At 47.3% G+C, this 21,090-nt stretch overlaps 1 long non-coding RNA gene across 1 annotated transcript in view; it reads right to left on the bottom strand.

The window, feature by feature from the left end:
- The window catches only part of LOC138658034 (uncharacterized), a 90,857-nt gene that overhangs the window by 6,057 nt on the left and 63,710 nt on the right, over positions 1-21,090 (bottom strand). The gene's annotated exons all lie outside the window — the stretch shown is intronic.

The following is a 21,090-nucleotide window of genomic DNA, read 5'->3' as shown; positions in this document are numbered from 1 at the left end:
ACTTTTAGGAGTTTTTTTTATTTTCTTTTTACCTTTCACTGGTACAGTTAGCCCCCTTAGGCTATGTGCACACGTTGCGGATTCTCTGCTGATCCACAGCATTTTATGCAGTGCAGAAACGTTGCAGACCCGCAATTGATTCACAGTACAATGTAAATCAATGAGAAAAAAAAAATGCTGTGCACACTTTGCGGAAAATCTGCTGCGGAAACGCTGCGGTTTAAAAGAAGTAGCATGTCACTTCTTTTTTGTGAACCTGCAGCGTTTTTGTACCCATTCCATTATATAAAACCTCAGGGGTAAAAACCGCAGCAAATCCGCAAGAAAACCGCAGCAAAAACGCACAAAAAACGCTGCAGAACCGCACAAAAAAATGCGACAAATCCGCAGGTGTGTTTTCTGCCAGGAGAGGCAGAATCCACACCAGAAATTCCTAAGCCTAATCTGCAACGTGTGCACATAGCCTTAGAGGACATGAAGATGCGATCATCCGATCGCATGTGCTATTATATACAGTGATGCCACAGCATCCCTGCATATAGAAGAAATTATGGTCTCCTTTAAAGCTCGGCTACAGGAAGAAGACCCCTGGCTGTCATTAAAACCCATCGGCGACCCACGATCACCTCATGGGCACGAATGGGTGAGAGAATGATACGCACGCATGCTGGCATGTGTTATATGCTGCAGTCAGAGATTGACACTGGCATTTAACACGCGCCATACATGTAAGGCTGATGTCGTAAGGGTGTTAATCACCTGAGGACCCCCTTCACCACTGTGTCACCCAGTATCCTATGGGCCCCCTCCCCCACTGTTTCACCTCTAATTTCCTATGGGCCCCCACTGTGTCACCCAATATCCTCCTCCCCCACTGTTTCACCTCTATTTTCCTGTGGCCCCCTCCCCCACTATTTCACCTCTAATTTCCTATGGGCCTGCTCAGAGAGTGAAAGGGGAGCCACAGTAAGAGTATGTGCACACGATGCGGATTTTGCTGCGGATCCGCAGCTGCGGGTCAGCAGGAGTTTCCCATGCATTTACAGTACCATGTAAATCTATGGGAAACAGAAAACGCTGTGCCCATGCTGCGGAAAAAACCACGCAGAAACGCAGCGGTTTACATTCCGCAGCATGTCACTTCTTTCTGCGTTTTCTGCAGCGGTTTTACAGCAGCCCCTATGGAAAACCGCAGTGGAAAATGCAGAAAAACCAAGGTAAATCCGCGATAAATCAGCAGCGGTTTTCCACTGCGGATTTATCAAATCCGCTGCAGAAAAATCCGCAGTGGACCCAGAATACGTGTGCACATAGCCTAAAATACAGGTGGTTGACACAATGGGGGAGGGGGCCCACAAGAAAATTAGAATATCTCTGTGGGCCCCCTCCCCTGTGTCACCTATAGGATGCATGGGGCCCCCTCCCCTAACTGCCTCTGTGGCCGGAGATCTACTCAGGGTGCCGGCATCATATAGTTATTTACTTACAGTCACACTGACTGCAGCCATCAGACTTCCTCTGCTCCACTGCCATGCTGTATGCTGCCTGCTTGGGTAGGACTGCTGACCAATCACAGCACAGCTCCTTGCCTGAGCTGTGCTGTGAGCTCACACAAAGAAAACTAACGCTGATTGGCTGAATTGCAGCCAATCAGCGTTTACACTGCTGCCCAGGGCTTTGTGGAAGAGGAGCAGAGGACAGAGCACAGGAGACAGGTGACTGCGGGTCAGCAGCTGTGTGCTGTCTGCTCTCAGCCTCACAGTCAGCTGTTCCTCTGACTGCTGGCTGAAGTGAGGGTCAGCACACACAGCTCTCCTGGCAGAGGAATGGCAGCGGCAGCAGGTGATGTGAAGGAGCTGCTCCTGCACTTCCCATCACCTGTGCAGTCTCATGTGCACGCTATGAGCATGATGAAGGGCAGGCACAAATGAGGGAGGCAGGGGCTGGGGGTGGGTCCCACCGGAGGATTCTCCGGTGTCCCGGTGCCCCAGTCCGACCCTGCTGCCAGGTATAACAGCCACACACACACTTCACACGCCGGCCACCAGGAGGAGCAAAAGGTTCTATGTATTAGGCCACTCCACACACTTGGGTAAAACTGGGGGTTGGTTAGGAAGTGAGTCAGTCAGAGTTGGAGAGAGTTGGAGCCAGGAGGAGGAGGAGAGGAGAGACTGGGCTCGGCCCAGGAAAGGAAAAGAAGGACACGGAGCTGCGCCTGCAACCCATGCTGCAGTCTCCTAAGAAAAGACACGAGAGGAAGTGTGCCGTAGTGAGTGAGCACAGAAGTCGTAGCAACAGGAGTGAAACACCAGTGGGAGACCAGCTAGAAGCAGGCTGCCTCCTACTGAGCGCAGATTCGGTGGCCGGAACACCGAGGGAAAAATAGACTCTACGCTTTACTTCAGAGACCGGAAGGGCAGTCGATTCCAAGTTGGCTGTCCGACCTAACAACCTAAGCAGACAAGGTGGCAACGCGGAGGAGGGGCGACGCTAGGGTCCTTATAAAATAGCCTCAGGCCACCACCATCATACGGATTTGTCCTATCCATCTGGGGGACAGAGAGAGAGAAGTAACAAGAGTGAGGACCCTATGGTAGCTAATGCAAGTAGGGACCTACTACGTTACTGTGCGCAAGGAGAAGGTTACTGATTTCTACCTGGATCAGGGGACTCTGGAATTGCCATCAGACCGGCCGGACCCTGCCTACCCTGTCATCCGGCACTCTGGACTGTGGATGCTGAAGCCTTCAGTAAAGGTAAAGAGACTGCACCCCTTGTGTCCTCATTATTTGCCGCGCCTTACATCATCCACCATCAACAGCTACACTTTTAGGAAGCCCTGGGGATATACTTCACCTGTGGGAAGGTATACCATCTAGCTGCCATTCCATCACCCCAGCGGACCCCTAAGCAGCGTCGGATACCCTGACTGAATACCACAGGTGGCGTCACGAACACTACCGCTATCTATAAACTAGTCCTTTTCATTGGGCGCCCCTCATAGGGCCACAGTCCGGGTCGGGCCACCGTGACATCCCAGCTGAGGGAACTGAAGGACCCAGCACCGAGTGTTATGATCAGGTGGCCTTGGAGCAGCATGAAATGACCTTCGCTGGAGCAGTGGTAACTATACTGACCGCAAACCCTGATCCTATCACCGCAACTAGAAGTAGCCATGGGGTGTGCCTAACCAGACCTAGACACCTCGACACAGCCTAAGGACTAAATATCCCTAAAGATGGAAATAGGAAAACTCTCTTGCCTCAGAGTAGACCCCCAAAGGATAGGTAGCGCCCCACAAATAATGACTGTGAGAAGGAGAAGAAAAGACACACGCAGACAGAAAACAGAGATAAGCTAAGGAGGCCACTTCTACCTAGATAAGAAAGGATAGTACAGGATACTATGTGGTCAGCATAAAACACTACAAAATATTCACAGCAGAAAAATACAAAAACTCCACCACCTAACTAAAGATGTGGAGAGTATATCTGCAACTCCAGCGAGTCCAACTAGACTGAGAAAAACATCAGGCACAGTCTAGCAGGAACAAAATAGAAACAAGATAAGCACAGAAAATAAACACACAGCAGTGTATCTAAAAAAATGCAGCAAACACTTATCTTAGCTGAATTGGCAGCAAGCAGGAGAGGCCAGGCAGAGGACCAACACTTCCAAAGGAACATTGACTACTGGCAAAGACTAATGAGTCCTGCACAGCTAAATACCCCAGTCAGAATTGCAATTAGCAGAAACACCTGTCCAAGACTGCTGCTCAGGAATAACTGCATTACCATCAACAACCAACAGAGGGAGCCCAAGAGCAGAATTCACAACAGTACCCCCCCTTTCAAACAAAATTCTTTGTTTGTGAAGGGATCAAAGTGTCTCTTTGGTGTTCAGAAGGTTTCATTTTTGGGGTTCATTTTTCCCCTTCTACTATCGAGATGGACCCTGTTAAGGTCCAGGCCATCTATGATTGGACTCAGCCGACATCTCTGAAGAGTCTGCAAAAGTTCCTGGGCTTTGCTAATTTTTATCGTCGCTTCATCTGTAATTTTTCTAGTATTGCTAAACCATTGACCGATTTGACCAAGAAGGGTGCTGATGTGGTCAATTGGTCTTCTGCTGCTGTGGAAGCTTTTCAAGAGTTAAAGCGTCGTTTTTCTTCTGCCCCTGTGTTGTGTCAACCAGATGTTTCGCTTCCGTTTCAGGTCGAGGTTGATGCTTCTGAAATTGGAGCGGGGGCTGTTTTGTCGCAAAGAGGGTCTGATTGCTCGGTGATGAAGCCATGCGCCTTCTTTTCCAGGAAGTTTTCGCCTGCTGAGCGAAATTATGATGTTGGCAATCGAGAGTTGCTGGCCATGAAGTGGGCATTCGAGGAGTGGCGTCATTGGCTTGAAGGAGCTAAGCATCGCGTGGTGGTCTTGACTGATCACAAGAACTTAACTTATCTCGAGTCTGCCAAACGGTTGAATCCTAGACAGGCTCGTTGGTTGCTGTTTTTCTCCCATTTTGACTTTGTGGTTTCGTACCTTCCAGGCTCTAAAAATGTGAAGGCGGATGCCCTGTCTAGGAGTTTTGTGCCCGACTCTCCGGGTTTGTCTGAGCCGGCGGGTATTCTCAAAGAGGGAGTAATTTTGTCTGCCATCTCCCCTGATTTGCGGCGGGTGCTGCAAAAATTTCACGCTAATAAACCTGATCTTTGCCCAGCGGAGAAACTGTTTGTCCCTGATAGGTGGACGAATAAAGTTATCTCTGAGGTTCATTGTTCGGTGTTGGCTGGTCATCCTGGAATCTTTGGTACCAGAGAGTTAGTGGCTAGATCCTTTTGGTGGCCGTCTCTGTCGCGGGATGTGCGTTCTTTTGTGCAGTCCTGTGGGATTTGTGCTCGGGCTAAGCCCTGCTGTTCTCGTGCCAGTGGGTTGCTTTTGCCCTTGCCGGTCCCGAAGAGGCCTTGGACACATATCTCTATGGATTTTATTTCGGATCTCCCCGTCTCTCAAAAAATGTCGGTCATTTGGGTGGTTTGGGATCGCTTCTCTAAGATGATCCATTTGGTACCCTTGTCTAAATTACCTTCCTCCTCTGATTTGGTGCCATTGTTCTTCCAGCATGTGGTTCGTTTACATGGCATTCCAGAGAACATCGTTTCTGACAGAGGTTTCCAGTTTGTTTCGAGGTTTTGGCGAGCCTTTTGTGCTAGGATGGGCATTGATTTGTCTTTTTCCTCGGCTTTCCATCCTCAGACAAATGGCCAGACCGAACGAACCAATCAGACCTTGGAAACATATCTGAGATGCTTTGTTTCTGCTGATCAGGATGATTGGGTGTCCTTCCTGCCTTTGGCTGAGTTCGCCCTTAATAATCGGGCCAGCTCGGCTACCTTGGTTTCGCCGTTTTTCTGCAATTCTGGTTTCCATCCTCGTTTCTCTTCAGGGCAGGTTGAGTCTTCGGACTGTCCTGGTGTGGATACTGTGGTGGACAGGTTGCAGCAGATTTGGACTCATGCAGGAAACAGGAACAGGAACACATGGGCTACTTGAACAGTGAACAAGTCTGTATGATCATGTTCACACACCACCAAGAAACCTGAAGACACAAAAGAGAATAGTAAAACCAAAAACACTCAGTTTGAAAAAATGTTGCAGTAATCCGCAAGTGCTAGTAAAAGATGTAAAAAACAGGGTATTTGGTTGATACGTTTTTTGCAAAAAACCAAATACCCTGTTTTTTACATCTTTTACTAGCACTTGCGGATTACTGCAACATTTTTTCAAACTGAGTGTTTTTGGTTTTACTATTCTCTTTTGTGTCTTCAGATTTGGACTCATGTAGTGGACAATTTGACCTTGTCCCAGGAGAAGGCTCAACGTTTCGCTAATCGCAGACGCTGTGTGGGTCCCCGACTTCGTGTTGGGGATTTGGTTTGGTTGTCATCTCGTCATGTTCCTATGAAGGTTTCCTCTCCTAAGTTTAAGCCTCGTTTCATTGGTCCGTATAGGATTTCTGAGGTTCTTAATCCTGTGTCTTTTCGTTTGACCCTTCCAGATTCTTTTTCCATCCATAACGTATTCCATAGGTCATTGTTGCGGAGATACGTGGCACCTATGGTTCCATCTATTGATCCTCCTGCCCGGTTTTGGTGGAGGGGGAGTTAGAGTATATTGTGGAGAAGATTTTGGATTCTCGTGTTTCGAGACGGAAACTCCAGTATCTGGTTAAGTGGAAGGGTTATGGTCAGGAAGATAATTCCTGGGTCTTTGCCTCTGATGTCCATGCTCCCGATCTTGTTCGTGCCTTTCATATGGCTCATCCTGGTCGGCCTGGGGGCTCTGGTGAGGGTTCGGTGACCCCTCCTCAAGGGGGGGTACTGTTGTGTATTCCGTGGCAGAGCTCCCTCCTGTGGTCACAAGTGGTACTTCGGCTGATTCTGTCTATGAGCTTCCGTTGGTGGATGTGAGTGGTACTGCGGCTAATGAGTTTCCTTCCTCAGATGATGTGGTGAAGTCGTTAGGTGCTGCTCTATTTAACTCCACCTAGTGCTTTGTTCCTGGCCTCCAGTCAATGTTCTAATATTGGTCTTGCTTCCTCCTGGATCGTTCCTGTGGCCTGTCTGCTCTGCATAAGCTAAGTTTTGCTTGTGTTATTTTTGTTTGCTATTTTTTCTGTCCAGCTTGCTTTATTGGTTTTTCTTGCTTGCTGGAAGCTCTGGGACGCAGAGGGAGCACCTCCGTACCGTTAGTCGGTGCAGAGGGTCTTTTTGCCCCCTCTGCGTGGTTGTTTGTAGGGTTTTGTGTTGACCGCAAAGCAATCTTTCCTATCCTCGGTCTGTTCAGTTAGTCGGGCCTCACTTTGCTAAATCTATTTCATCTCTGCGTTTGTATTTTCATCTCTACTCACAGTCATTATATGTGGGGGGCTGCCTTTTCCTTTGGGGTATCTCTCTGAGGCAAGGTAGGCTTATTTTTCTATCTTCAGGGCTAGCTAGTTTCTCAGGCTGTGCTCGAGGCGCATAGGTCTGGTCAGGAGCGCTCCACGGCTACCTCTAGTGTGGTTGGATAGGATTAGGGATTGCGGTCAGCAGAGTTCCCACGTCTCAGAGCTCGTCCTATGTTTTTTGGTAATTGTCAGGTCACTTTGTGTGCTCTGAACTTCAATGTCCATTGTGGTTCTGAATTACCTGTTCATAACAGAGGGGTCACCGAACCCTCACCAGAGCCCCCAGGCCGGTCAGGACGAGCAAGATGAAAGGCAAGAACCAAATCAGCGGCATGGACATCAGAGGCCGAAACCCAAGAATTATCCTCCTGGCCATAACCCTTCTATTTGACAAGGTACTGAAGCTTCCACCTCGAAAAACGAGAATCCAAAATCTTCTCAACTACATATTCCAACTCCCCATCGACCAACACAGGGGCCGGAGGATCAACAGAAGGAACAACGGGCTCCACATATTTCCGCAACAAAGATCTATGGAAGACATTATGGATAGCAAAAGAGGCCGGAAGCGCCAGACGAAAAGACACCGGATTAATAATCTCAGAAATCCTATAAGGACCAATAAACCAAGGCTTAAACTTAGGAGAAGAAACCTTCATAGGAACATGACGGGAAGATAACCAAACCAGATGCCCAACCCGAAGCTGGGAACCAACACAGCGACGTCGGTTAGCAAAACATTGAGCCTCCTCCTGAGACAACACCAGATTGTCCACCACCTGAGCCCAAATCTGCTGCAACCTGTCAACCACAGAATCCACACCAGGAAAGTCAGGCGAAAGGCGAAACCAAAGTAGCCGAACCAGCCCGATTATTAAGGGCAAACTCGGCCAATGGCAAAAAAGCCACCCAATCATCCTGATCAGCAGACACAAAGCATCTCAAATAAGTCTCCAAAGTCTGATTAGTACGCTCGGTCTGGCCATTTGTCTGAGGATGAAATGCAGAAGAAAAAGACAAATCAATGCCCAGCCTAGCACAAAAGGCCCGCCAAAACCTAGAAACAAACTGGGAACCTCTGTCGGACACAATATTCTCAGGAATACCATGCAAACGGACCACATGCTGAAAAAACAACCAAATCAGAAGAAGAAGGCAATTTAGGCAAAGGCACCAAATGAACCATCTTAGAGAATCGGTCACAAACAACCCAGATAACCGACATCCTCTGGGAAACAGGAAGATTGGAAATAAAATCCATAGAAATATGCAACCAGGGCCTCTCAGGGACCGGCAATGGCAAAAGCAACCCACTAGCACGGGAGCAACAATGCTTGGCACAAGTCCCACAGGACTGCACAAAAGACCGCACATCACGCGATAAAGAAGGCCACCAAAATGACCTACCAACCAAGTCTCTGGTACCTAAAATGCCAGGATGACCAGCCAACACAGAACAGTGAACCTCAGAAATCACTCTACTAGTCCATCTGTCAGGAACAAATAGCTTCCCCACAGGACAACGATCAGGTTTGTCAGCCTGAAATTTCTGAAGAACCCGTCGTAAATCAGGAGAAACGGCAGAAAGGACCACCCCTTCCTTCAAAATACCGACTGGTTCCAAGACCTCAGGAGAATCAGGCAAAAAACTCCTAGAGAGGGCATCAGCCTTAATATTCTTAAAACCCGGAAGGTACGAGACCACGAAATCAAAACGAGAAAAAAACAAGGACCATCGAGCCTGTCTAGGATTCAACCGTTTGGCATACTCGAGGTAAATCAGATTCTTATGATCGGTCAAGACCACAATACGGTGCTTAGCTCCCTCAAGCCAATGTTGCCACTCCTCAAACGCCCACTTCATAGCCAACAACTCCCGATTGCCGACATCATAATTGCGTTCAGCAGGCGAAAACGTATGGGAAAAGAAGGCACACGGTTTCATTAAGGAACCAACAGGATCCCTCTGAGACAAAACAGCCCCTGCCCCAATCTCAGAAGCGTCAACCTCAACCTGAAACGGAAGAGAAACATCCGGTTGACGCAACACAGGAGCAGAAGTAAAACGATGCTTAAGTTCCTGAAAGGCAGAGACAGCCGCAGGGGACCAATTCGCCACATCAGCGCCCTTCCTCGTCAAATCAGTCAAGGGTTTAACCACGCTGGAAAAATTAGCAATGAAACTGCGATAAAAATTAGCAAAACCCAAAAATTTCTGAAGGCCCTTCACGGATGTGGGCTGAATCCAGTCATGAATGACCTGAACCTTAACCGGATCAATCTCTATAGACGAGGGAGAAAAAATAAAGCCCAAAAAGAAAACCTTCTGCACCCCAAAAAGACACTTAGACCCTTTCACAAACAAGGCATTGTCACGAAGGATCTGAAATACCATCCTGACCTGCTGCACATGAGACTCCCAATCATCGGAAAAAATCAAAATATCGTCCAAATATACAATCAGGAATTTATCAAGATAATCCCGGAAGATATCATGCATGAAGGACTGAAAAACAGATGGAGCATTAGAGAGTCCGAATCGTATCATAAGGTATTCAAAATGGCCCTCGGGCGTGTTAAACGCAGTTTTCCATTCATCACCCTGCTTAATACGAACAAGATTATAAGCTGTTGTGAATTCTGTGGCAGAGCTCCCTCCTGTGGTCACAAGTGGTACTTCGGCTGGTTCTCTCTGTGAGCTTCCGTTGGTGGAGGAAAGTGGTACTGCGGCTTCTGAGTTTCCTTCCTCAGGTGATGTGGTGAAGTCGTTAGGTGCTGCTCTATTTAACTCCACCTAGTGCTTTGATCCTGGCCTCCAGTCAATGTTCTAGCATTGGACCTGTTTCCTCCTGGATTGTTCCTGTGGCCTGCTGCTCTGCATAGCTAAGTTACTCTTTGCTATTTGTTTGCTGTTTTTTCTGTCCAGCTTGTCAATTTGTTTTTTTTCTGCTTGCTGGAAGCTCTGGGACGCAGAGGGTGTACCTCCGTGCCGTTAGTTCGGTACGGAGGGTCTTTTTGCCCCTTTGCGTGGTTTTTGTAGGGTTTTGTGTTGACCGCAAAGTTACCTTTCCTATCCTCGCTCTGTTCAGAAAGTTGGGCCTCACTGTTGTGAATTCTGTGGCAGAGTTCACTCCTGTGGTCACAAGTGGTACTTCGGCTGATTCTCTCTGGGAGCTTCCGTTTGTGGAGGCAAGTGGTACTGCAGCTTCTGAGTTTCCTCCCTCAGGTGATCTGGTGAGGTCGTTAGCTGCTTCTCTACTTAACTCCACCTGATGCTTTGATCCATGCTTCCTGTCAATGTTCCAGTGTTGGACTTGTGTTTCTCTGGATCATTCCTGTGGCCTGCTGCTCTGCATAGCTAAGTGCTTCTTTGCTATTTGTTGCTATTTTTTTTGTCCAGCTTGTCTATTTGTTTTGCTGGAAGCTCTGGGACGCAAAGGGTGTACCTCCGTGCCGTTAGTTCGGTACGGAGGGTCTTTTTGCCCCCTTTGCGTGGTTTTCTTTAGGGTTTTGTGTAGACCGCAAAGTTATCTTTCCTATCCTCGTTCTGTCTAGAATATCGGGCGTCACTTTGCTGAATCTATTTCATCCCTACGTTTGTCTTTTCATCTTACTCACAGTCATTATATGTGGGGGGCTGCCTTTTCCTTTGGGGTATTTCTCTGAGGCAAGGTAGGCTTATTTTTCTATCTTCAGGCTAGTTAGTTTCTCAGGCTGTGCCGAGTTGCATAGGGAGCGTTAGGCGCAATCCACAGCTGCCTCTAGTTGTGTTTGGAGAGGATCAGGAATTGCGGTCTACAGAGTTTCCACGTCTCAGAGCTCGTTCTATTATTTTGGGTTATTGTCAGATCACTGTATGTGCTCTGATCGCTATGTACATTGTGTTACTGAATTGCCTATCATAACAGTACAGGAAGCCAAAAGTACTAATGATTCTCAATAGAGGGAAAAAAGAAGTTCTGAGACCATTTTTTTTCCTTTGCACTGTGATTTGTCTTTTTTTCCCCTAGACATTTGGGTGGTTCAGGACACAGGTGTTACAATGGACATTAAAGATCTGTCTTCATGTGTAGATCAGCTCACGGCAAGAGTTCAAGATATTCAAAATTTTGTGGTTCAGAATTCTTTGTTAGAACCGAGAATTCCTATTCCAGATTTGTTTTTTGGAGATAGAACTAAATTTCTGAGTTTCAAGAATAATTGTAAACTGTTTCTGGCTTTGAAACCTCGCTCCTCTGGTGACCCAACGCAACAGGTTAGGATCGTCATTTCTTTTTTGCGTGGCGACCCTCAGGACTGGGCATTTTCTCTTGCGTCAGGAGATCCTGCATTGAGTGATATCGATGCGTTTTTCCTGGCGCTTGGATTGCTGTACGATGAGCCTAATTCGGTAGATCAGGCAGAAAAAAATTTGCTGGCTCTTTGTCAGGCTCAGGATGAGATAGAGCTATATTGCCAGAAATTTAGAAAATTGTCCGTGCTCACTCAATGGAATGAATCTGCGCTTGCAGCCATTTTCAGAAAGGGTCTCTCTGAAGCCCTTAAGGATGTCATGGTGGGATTTCCTATGCCAGCTGGTTTGAATGAGTCTATGTCTTTGGCCATTCAGATCGGTCGACGCTTGCGTGAGCGTAAATCTGTGTACCATTTGGCGGTATTACCTGAGATTAAACCTGAGCCTATGCAGTGCGATAGGACTATGACCAGAGTTGAACGGCAAGAACACAGACGTCTGAATGGGCTGTGTTTCTACTGTGGTGATTCCACTCATGCTATCTCTGATTGTCCTAAGCGCACTAAGCGGTTTGCTAGGTCTGCCGCCATTGGTACTGTACAGTCAAAATTTCTTCTGTCCGTTACCTTGATATGCTCCTTGTCGTCGTATTCTGTCATGGCGTTTGTGGATTCAGGCGCTGCCCTGAATTTGATGGACTTGGATTATGCTAAACGTTGTGGGTTTTTATTGGAGCCCTTGCAGTGTCCTATTCCATTGAGAGGAATTGATGCTACACCTTTGGCCAAGAATAAGCCTCAATACTGGACCCAGCTGACCATGTGCATGGCTCCTGCACATCAGGAGGTTATTCGCTTTCTGGTGTTGCATAATCTGCATGATGTGGTCGTGTTGGGGTTGCCATGGCTGCAGGCCCATAATCCAGTATTGGATTGGAATTCCATGTTGGTGTCCAGCTGGGGTTGTCAGGGGATACATGGTGATGTTCCATTTCTGTCAATTTCGTCATCCACCCCTTCTGAGGTTCCAGAGTTCTTGTCTGATTACCGGGATGTATTTGATGAGCCCAAGTCCGATGCCCTGCATCCTAGGGATTGTGATTGTGCTATCAATTTGATTCCTGGTAGTAAATTCCCAAAAGGTCGACTGTTTAATTTATCCGTGCCTGAGCACACCGCTATGCGCAGTTATGTGAAGGAATCCCTGGAGAAGGGGCATATTCGCCCGTCGTCGTCGCCATTGGGAGCAGGGTTCTTTTTTGTGGCCAAGAAGGATGGATCGCTGAGACCGTGTATAGATTACCACCTTCTTAATAAGATCACTGTTAAATTTCAGTACCCCTTGCCATTGTTATCTGATTTGTTTGCTCGGATTAAGGGGGCTAGTTGGTTCACTAAGATAGATCTTCGTGGTGCGTATAATCTGGTGAGAATCAGGCAAGGCGATGAATGGAAAACTGCATTTAATACGCCCGAGGGTCATTTTGAGTATCTAGTGATGCCGTTCGGACTTGCCAATGCTCCATCAGTGTTTCAATCCTTTATGCATGACATCTTCCGTGAGTACCTGGATAAATTCCTGATTGTGTACTTGGATGACATTTTGATCTTCTCGGATGATTGGGAGTCTCATGTGAAGCAGGTCAGAATGGTTTTTCAGGTCCTGCGTGCTAATTCTTTGTTTGTGAAGGGATCAAAGTGTCTCTTTGGTGTGCAGAAGGTTTCATTTTTGGGGTTCATCTTTTCCCCTTCTACTATCGAGATGGATCCGGTTAAGGTCCAAGCCATCCATGATTGGACTCAGCCGACATCTCTGAAAAGTCTGCAAAAGTTCCTGGGCTTTGCTAATTTTTATCGTCGCTTCATCTGCAATTTTTCTAGTGTTGCCAAACCATTGACCGATTTGACCAAGAAGGGTGCTGATTTGGTCAATTGGTCTTCTGCTGCTGTGGAAGCTTTTCAAGAGTTGAAGCGTCGTTTTTCTTCTGCCCCTGTGTTGTGTCAACCAGATGTTTCTCTTCCGTTCCAGGTCGAGGTTGATGCTTCTGAGATTGGAGCAGGGGCTGTTTTGTCACAGAGAGGTTCTGGTTGCTCAGTGATGAAACCATGCGCTTTCTTTTCCAGGAAGTTTTCGCCTGCTGAGCGAAATTATGATGTGGGCAACCGAGAGTTGCTGGCCATGAAGTGGGCATTCGAGGAGTGGCGTCATTGGCTTGAAGGAGCTAAGCATCGCGTGGTGGTATTGACTGATCATAAGAACTTGACTTATCTCGAGTCTGCCAAGCGCTTGAATCCTAGACAAGCTCGTTGGTCGTTGTTTTTTGCCCGTTTTGACTTTGTGATTTCGTACCTTCCGGGCTCTAAAAATGTGAAGGCGGATGCTCTGTCTAGGAGTTTTGTGCCCGACACTCCGGGTTTATCTGAGCCGGCGGGTATCCTCAAGGAAGGAGTAATTGTGTCTGCCATCTCCCCTGATTTGCGGCGGGTGCTGCAAAAATTTCAGGCTAATAAACCTGATCGTTGCCCAGCGGAGAAACTGTTTGTCCCTGATAGGTGGACGAATAGAGTTATCTCTGAACTTCATTGTTCGGTGTTGGCTGGTCATCCTGGAATCTTTGGTACCAGAGAGTTAGTGGCTAGATCCTTTTGGTGGACCTCTCTGTCGCGGGATGTGTGTACTTTTGTGCAGTCCTGTGGGATTTGTGCTAGGGCTAAGCCCTGCTGTTCTCGTGCCAGTGGGTTGCTTTTGCCCTTGCCGGTCCCGAAGAGGCCTTGGACACATATCTCTATGGATTTTATTTCTGACCTTCCCGTTTCTCAAAAGATGTCAGTCATTTGGGTGGTCTGTGATCGCTTTTGTGCTAAGATGGGCATTGATTTGTCTTTTTCCTCGGCTTTCCATCCTCAGACTAATGGTCAGACCGAACGAACCAATCAGACCTTGGAAACATACCTGAGATGCTTTGTTTCTGCTGATCAGGATGACTGGGTGTCCTTTTTGCCTTTGGCTGAGTTCGCCCTTAATAATCGGGCCAGCTCGGCTACCTTGGTTTCGCCGTTTTTCTGCAATTCTGGGTTCCATCCTCGTTTCTCTTCAGGACAGGTTGAGTCTTCGGACTGTCCTGGTGTGGATACTGTGGTGGACAGGTTGCAGCAGATTTGGACTCAGGTAGTGGACAATTTGACCTTGTCCCAGGAGAAGGCTCAACTTTTCGCTAATCGCAGACGCCGTGTGGGTCCCCGACTTCGTGTTGGGGATCTGGTTTGGTTATCTTCTCGTCATATTCCTATGAAGGTTTCCTCTCCTAAGTTTAAACCTCGTTTTATTGGTCCGTATAGGATTTCTGAGGTTCTTAATCCTGTGTCTTTTTGTCTGACCCTTCCAGATTCTTTTTCCCATACATAACGTATTCCATAGGTCATTGTTGCGGAGATACGTGGCACCTATGGTCCCATCTGTTGAGCCTCCTGCCCCGGTTTTGGTGGAGGGGGAATTGGAGTATATTGTGGAGAAGATTTTGGATTCTCGTGTTTCAAGACGGAAACTCCAGTATCTGGTTAAATGGAAGGGTTATGCTCAGGAAGATAATTCCTGGGTTTTTGCCTCTGATGTCCATGCTCCCGATCTTGTTTGTGCCTTTCATGTGGCGCATCCTGGTCGGCCTGGGGGCTCTGGTGAGGGTTCGGTGACCCCTCCTCAAGGGGGGGGGGTACTGTTGTGAATTCTGTGGCAGAGTTCACTCCTGTGGTCACAAGTGGTACTTCGGCTGATTCTCTCTGGGAGCTTCCGTTTGTGGAGGAAAGTGGTACTGCAGCTTCTGAGTTTCCTCCCTCAGGTGATCTGGTGAGGTCGTTAGCTGCTTCTCTACTTAACTCCACCTGATGCTTTGATCCATGCTTCCTGTCAATGTTCCAGTGTTGGACTTGTGTTTCTCTGGATCATTCCTGTGGCCTGCTGCTTTGCATAGCTAAGTGCTTCTTTGCTATTTGTTGCTATTTTTTTGTCCAGCTTGTCTATTTGTTTTGCTGGAAGCTCTGGGACGCAAAGGGTGTACCTCCGTGCCGTTAGTTCGGTACGGAGGGTCTTTTTGCCCCCTTTGCGTGGTTTTCTTTAGGGTTTTGTGTAGACCGCAAAGTTATCTTTCCTATCCTCGTTCTGTCTAGAATATTGGGCCTCACTTTGCTGAATCTATTTCATCCCTACGTTTGTCTTTTCATCTTACTCACAGTCATTATATGTGGGGGGCTGCCTTTTCCTTTGGGGTATTTCTCTGAGGCAAGGTAGGCTTATTTTTCTATCTTCAGGCTAGTTAGTTTCTCAGGCTGTGCCGAGTTGCATAGGGAGCGTTAGGCGCAATCCACAGCTGCCTCTAGTTGTGTTTGGAGAGGATCAGGAATTGCGGTCTACAGAGTTTCCACGTCTCAGAGCTCGTTCTATTATTTTGGGTTATTGTCAGATCACTGTATGTGCTCTGATCGCTATGTAGATTGTGTTACTGAATTGCCTATCATAACACCTCACTTTGCTAAATCTATTTCATCTCTACGTTTGTCTTTTCATCTTAACTCACAGTCATTATATGTGGGGGCTGCCTTTTCCTTTGGGGTATTTCTCTGAGGCAAGGTAGGCTTATTTTCTATCTTCAGGCTAGCTAGTTTCTCAGGCCGTGCCGAGTTGCATAGGGAGCGTTAGGCGCAATCCACGGCTGCCTTTAGTGTGGTTGGAGAGGATTAGGAATTGCGGTCAACAGAGTTCCCACGTCTCAGAGCTCGTTCTTGTTTTTTGGGTTATTGCCAGGTCACTGTATGTGCGCTGACCTCTATGTCCATTGTGGTACTGAATTACCTTTCATAACAGTACTGGAGGCCAAAAGTACTAATGCTTCTCAATAGAGGGAAAAAAGAAGTTCTGAGACCATTTTTTTTTTCTTTGCACTGTGTTTTGCCTTTTTTTTACCCTAGACATTTGGGTGGTTCAGGACACAGGTGTAGTGATGGACATTAAAGGTCTGTCTTCTTGTGTGGATAATCTCACTGCAAGAGTACAAAAAATTCAAGACATTATGGTTCAGAAATCTATGTTAGAACCTAGAATTCCTATTCCTGATTTGTTTTCTGGAGATAGAACTAAATTTCTGAGTTTCAAAAATAATTGTAAACTATTTCTGGCTTTGAAACCTCGCTCCTCTGGTGACCCAGTTCAACAAGTTAGGATCGTTATTTCTTTTTTGCGTGGCGACCCTCAGGACTGGGCATTTTCTCTTGCGTCAGGAGATCCTGCATTAAGTAATATCGATGCATTTTTCCTGGCGCTCGGATTGCTGTACGATGAGCCTAATTCTGTGGATCAGGCAGAGAAGAATTTGCTGGCTCTGTGTCAGGGTCAGGATGAAATAGAGGTATATTGTCAGAAATTTAGAAAGTGGTCCGTATTCACTCAGTGGAATGAAGGTGCGCTCGCAGCTATTTTCAGAAAAGGTCTCTCTGAAGCCCTTAAGGATGTCATGGTGGGATTTCCTATGCCTGCTGGTCTGAATGAGTCTATGTCTTTGGCCATTCAGATCGGTCGACGCTTGCGCGAGCGTAAATCTGTGCACCATTTGGCGGTATTACTTGAGCTTAAACCTGAGCCTATGCAGTGCGATAGGACTTTGACCAGAGTTGAACGGCAAGAACACAGACGTCTGAATGGGCCGTGTTTCTACTGTGGTGATTCCACTCATGCTATCTCTGATTGTCCTAAGCGCACTAAGCGGTTCGCTAGGTCTGCCACCATTGGTACGGTACAGTCAAAATTTCTTCTGTCTGTTACCTTGATCTGCTCTTTGTCATCATATTCTGTCATGGCATTTGTGGACTCAGGCGCTGCTCTGAATTTGATGGACTTGGATTATGCTAGGCATTGTGGGTTTTTCTTGGAGCCCTTGCAGTGTCCTATTCCATTGAGAGGAATTGATGCTACGCCTTTGGCCAAGAATAAGCCTCAGTACTGGACCCAGCTGACCATGTGCATGGCTCCTGCACATCAGGAGGTTATTCGCTTTCTGGTGTTGCATAATCTGCATGATGTGGTCGTGTTGGGGTTGCCATGGCTACAAGTCCATAATCCAGTATTAGATTGGAAATCCATGTCTGTGTCCAGCTGGGGTTGTCAGGGGGTACATGGTGATGTCACATTTCTGACTATTTCGTCATCCACCCCTTCTGAGGTTCCTGAGTTCTTGTCTGATTACCGGGATTTATTTGATGAGCCCAAGTCCGATACCCTACCTCTGCATAGGGATTGTGATTGTGCTATCGATTTGATTCCTGGTAGTAAATTCCCAAAAGGTCGACTGTTTAATTTATCTGTGCCTGAGCACGCCGCTATGCGGAGTTATGTGAAGGAGTCTTTGGAGAAGGGGCATATTCGCCCGTCATTGTCGCCATTAGGAGCAGGGTTCTTTTTTGTAGCCAAGAAGGATGGTTCACTGAGACCTTGTATAGATTACCGCCTTCTAAATAAGATCTCGGTTAAATTTCAGTACCCCTTGCCATTGTTATCTGATTTGTTTGCTCGGATTAAGGGGGCTAGTTGGTTTACCAAGATAGATCTTCGTGGTGTGTATAATCTTGTGCGTATTAAGCGAGGCGATGAGTGGAAAACTGCATTTAATACGCCCGAGGGCCATTTTGAGTATCTAGTAATGCCGTTCGGACTTCCAATGCTCCATCAGTGTTTCAGTTCTTTATGCATGACATCTTCCGAGAGTACCTGGATAAATTCCTGATTGTGTACTTAGATGACATTTTGATCTTCTCGGATGATTGGGAGTCTCATGTGAAGCAGGTCAGAACGGTGTTTCAGGTCCTGCGTGCTAATTCTTTGTTTGTGAAGGGATCAAAGTGTCTCTTTGGTGTTCAGAAGGTTTCATTTTTGGGGTTCATCTTTTCCCCTTCTACTATCGAGATGGACCCTGTTAAGGTCCAAGCCATCCATAATTGGACTCAGCCGACATCTCTGAAAAGTCTGCAAAAGTTCCTGGGCTTTGCTAATTTTTATCGTCGCTTCATCTGCAATTTTTCTAGTATTGCTAAACCATTGACCGATTTGACCAAGAAAGGTGCTGATGTGGTCAATTGGTCTTCTGCTGCGTTGGAAGCTTTTCAAGAGTTGAAGCGTCGTTTTTCTTCTGCCCCTGTGTTGTGTCAACCAGATGTTTCTCTTCCGTTCCAGGTCGAGGTTGATGCTTCTGAGATTGGAGCAGGGGCTGTTTTGTCGCAGAGAAGTTCTGATTGCTCGGTGATGAAACCATGCGCCTTCTTTTCCAGGAAGTTTTCGCCTGCTGAGCGAAATTATGATGTGGGCAATCGAGAGTTGCTGGCCATGAAGTGGGCATTCGAGGAGTGGCGTCATTGGCTTGAAGGAGCTAAGCATCGCGTGGTGGTCTTGACTGATCATAAGAACTTGACTTATCTCGAGTCCGCCAAGCGGTTGAATCCTAGACAAGCTCGTTGGTCGTTGTGTTTTGCCCGTTTTGACTTTGTGATTTCATACCTTCCGGGCTCTAAAAATGTGAAGGCGGATGCTCTGTCTAGGAGTTTTGTGCCCGACTCTCCGGGTGTATCTGAGCCGGCGGGTATCCTCAAGGAAGGAGTAATTGTGTCTGCCATCTCCCCTGATTTGTGGTGGGTGCTGCAAAAATTTCAGGCTAATAAACCTGATCGTTGCCCAGCGGAGAAACTGTTTGTCCCTGATAGGTGGACGAATAAAGTTATCTCTGAGGTTCATTGTTCGGTGTTGGCTGGTCATCCTGGAATCTGTGGTACCAGAGAGTTAGTGGCTAGATCCTTTTGGTGGCCATCTCTGTCGCGGGATGTGCGTACTTTTGTGCAGTCCTGTGGGATTTGTGCTCGGGCTAAGTCCTGCTGTTCTCGTGCCAGTGGGTTGCTTTTGCCCTTGCCGGTCCCGAAGAGGCCTTGGACACATATCTCTATGGATTTTATTTCAGATCTTTCCGTCTCTCAAAAGATGTCAGTCATTTGGGTGGTCTGTGATCGCTTCTCTAAGATGGTCCATTTGGTACCCTTGTCTAAATTGCCTTCCTCCTCTGATTTGGTGCCATCGTTTTTCCAGCATGTGGTTCGTTTACATGGCATTCCAGAGAATATCGTTTCTGACAAAGGTTCCCAGTTTGTTTCGAGGTTTTGGCGAGCCTTTTGTGGTAGGATGGGCATTGACTTGTCTTTTTCCTCGGCTTTCCATCCTCAGACTAATGGCCAGACCGAACGAACCAATCAGACCTTGGAAACATATCTGAGATGCTTTGTTTCTGCTGATCAGGATGACTGGGTGTCCTTTTTGCCTTTGGCTGAGTTCGCCCTTAATAATCGGGCCAGCTCGGCTACCTTGGTTTCACCGTTTTTCTGCAACTCTGGGTTCCATCCTCGTTTCTCTTCAGGGCAGGTTGAGTCTTCGGACTGTCCTGGTGTGGATACTGTGGTGGACAGGTTGCAGCAGATTTGGACTCATGTAGTGGACAATTTGACTTTGTCCCAGGAGAAGGCTCAACGTTTCGCTAATCGCAGACGCTGCGTGGGTCCCCGACTTCGGGTTGGGGACTTGGTTTGGTTATCTTCTCGTCATATTCCTATGAAGGTTTCCTCTCCTAAGTTTAAACCTCGTTTTATTGGTCCGTATAGGATTTCTGAGGTTCTTAATCCTGTGTCTTTTCGTCTGACCCTTCCAGATTCTTTTTCCATACATAACGTATTCCATAGGTCATTGTTGCAGAGATACGTGGCACCTATGGTTCCATCTGTTGATCCTCCTGCCCCGGTTTTGGTGGAGGGGGAGTTGGAGTATATTGTGGAGAAGATTTTGGATTCTCGTGTTTCAAGGCGGAAACTCCAGTATCTGGTTAAGTGGAAGGGTTATGCTCAGGAAGATAATTCCTGGGTCTTTGCCTCTGATGTCCATGCTCCCGATCTTGTTCGTGCCTTTCATATGGCTCATCCTGGTCGTCCTGGGAGCTCTGGTGAGGGTTCGGTGACCCCTCCTCAAGGGGGGGTACTGTTGTGAATTCTGTGGCAGAGCTCCCTCCTGTGGTCACAAGTGGTACTTCGGCTGGTTCTCTCTGTGAGCTTCCGTTGGTGGAGGAAAGTGGTACTGCGGCTTCTGAGTTTCCTTCCTCAGGTGATGTGGTGAAGTCGTTAGGTGCTGCTCTATTTAACTCCACCTAGTGCTTTGATCCTGGCCTCCAGTCAATGTTCTAGTATTGGACCTGTTTCCTCCTGGATCGTTCCTGTGGCCTGCTGCTCTGCATAACTAAGTTACTCTTTGCTATTTGTTTGCTGTTTTTTTCTGTCCAGCTTGTCAATTTGTTTTTTTTCTGCTTGCTGGAAGCTCTGGGACGCAGAGGGTGTACCTCCGTGCCGTTAGTTCGGTACGGAGGGTCTTTTTGCCCCTTTGCGTGGTTTTTGTAGGGTTTTGTGTTGACCGCAAAGTTACCTTTCCTATCCTCGCTCTGTTCAGAAAGTTGGGCCTCACTTTGCTAAATCTATTTCATCTCTACGTTTGTCTTTTCATCTTAACTCACAGTCATTATATGTGGGGGCTGCCTTTTCCTTTGCGGTATTTCTCTGAGGCAAGGTAGGCTTATTTTCTATCTTCAGGCTAGCTAGTTTCTCAGGCCGTGCCGAGTTGCATAGGGAGCGTTAGGCGCAATCCACGGCTGCCTTTAGTGTGGTTGGAGAGGATTAGGGATTGCGGTCAACAGAGTTCCCACGTCTCAGAGCTCGTTCTTGTTTTTTGGGTTATTGCCAGGTCACTGTATGTGCGCTGACCTCTATGTCCATTGTGGTACTGAATTACCTTTCATAACAATAAGCCCCCCGAAGGTCAATCTTAGTAAACCAACTAGCTCCCTTAATCCT

This window comes from Ranitomeya imitator, chromosome 1, assembly GCF_032444005.1.
Source record: "Ranitomeya imitator isolate aRanImi1 chromosome 1, aRanImi1.pri, whole genome shotgun sequence".
NCBI classification, from domain to species: domain Eukaryota; kingdom Metazoa; phylum Chordata; class Amphibia; order Anura; family Dendrobatidae; genus Ranitomeya; species Ranitomeya imitator.
This window is presented reverse-complemented; position numbering and strand designations above follow the sequence as displayed.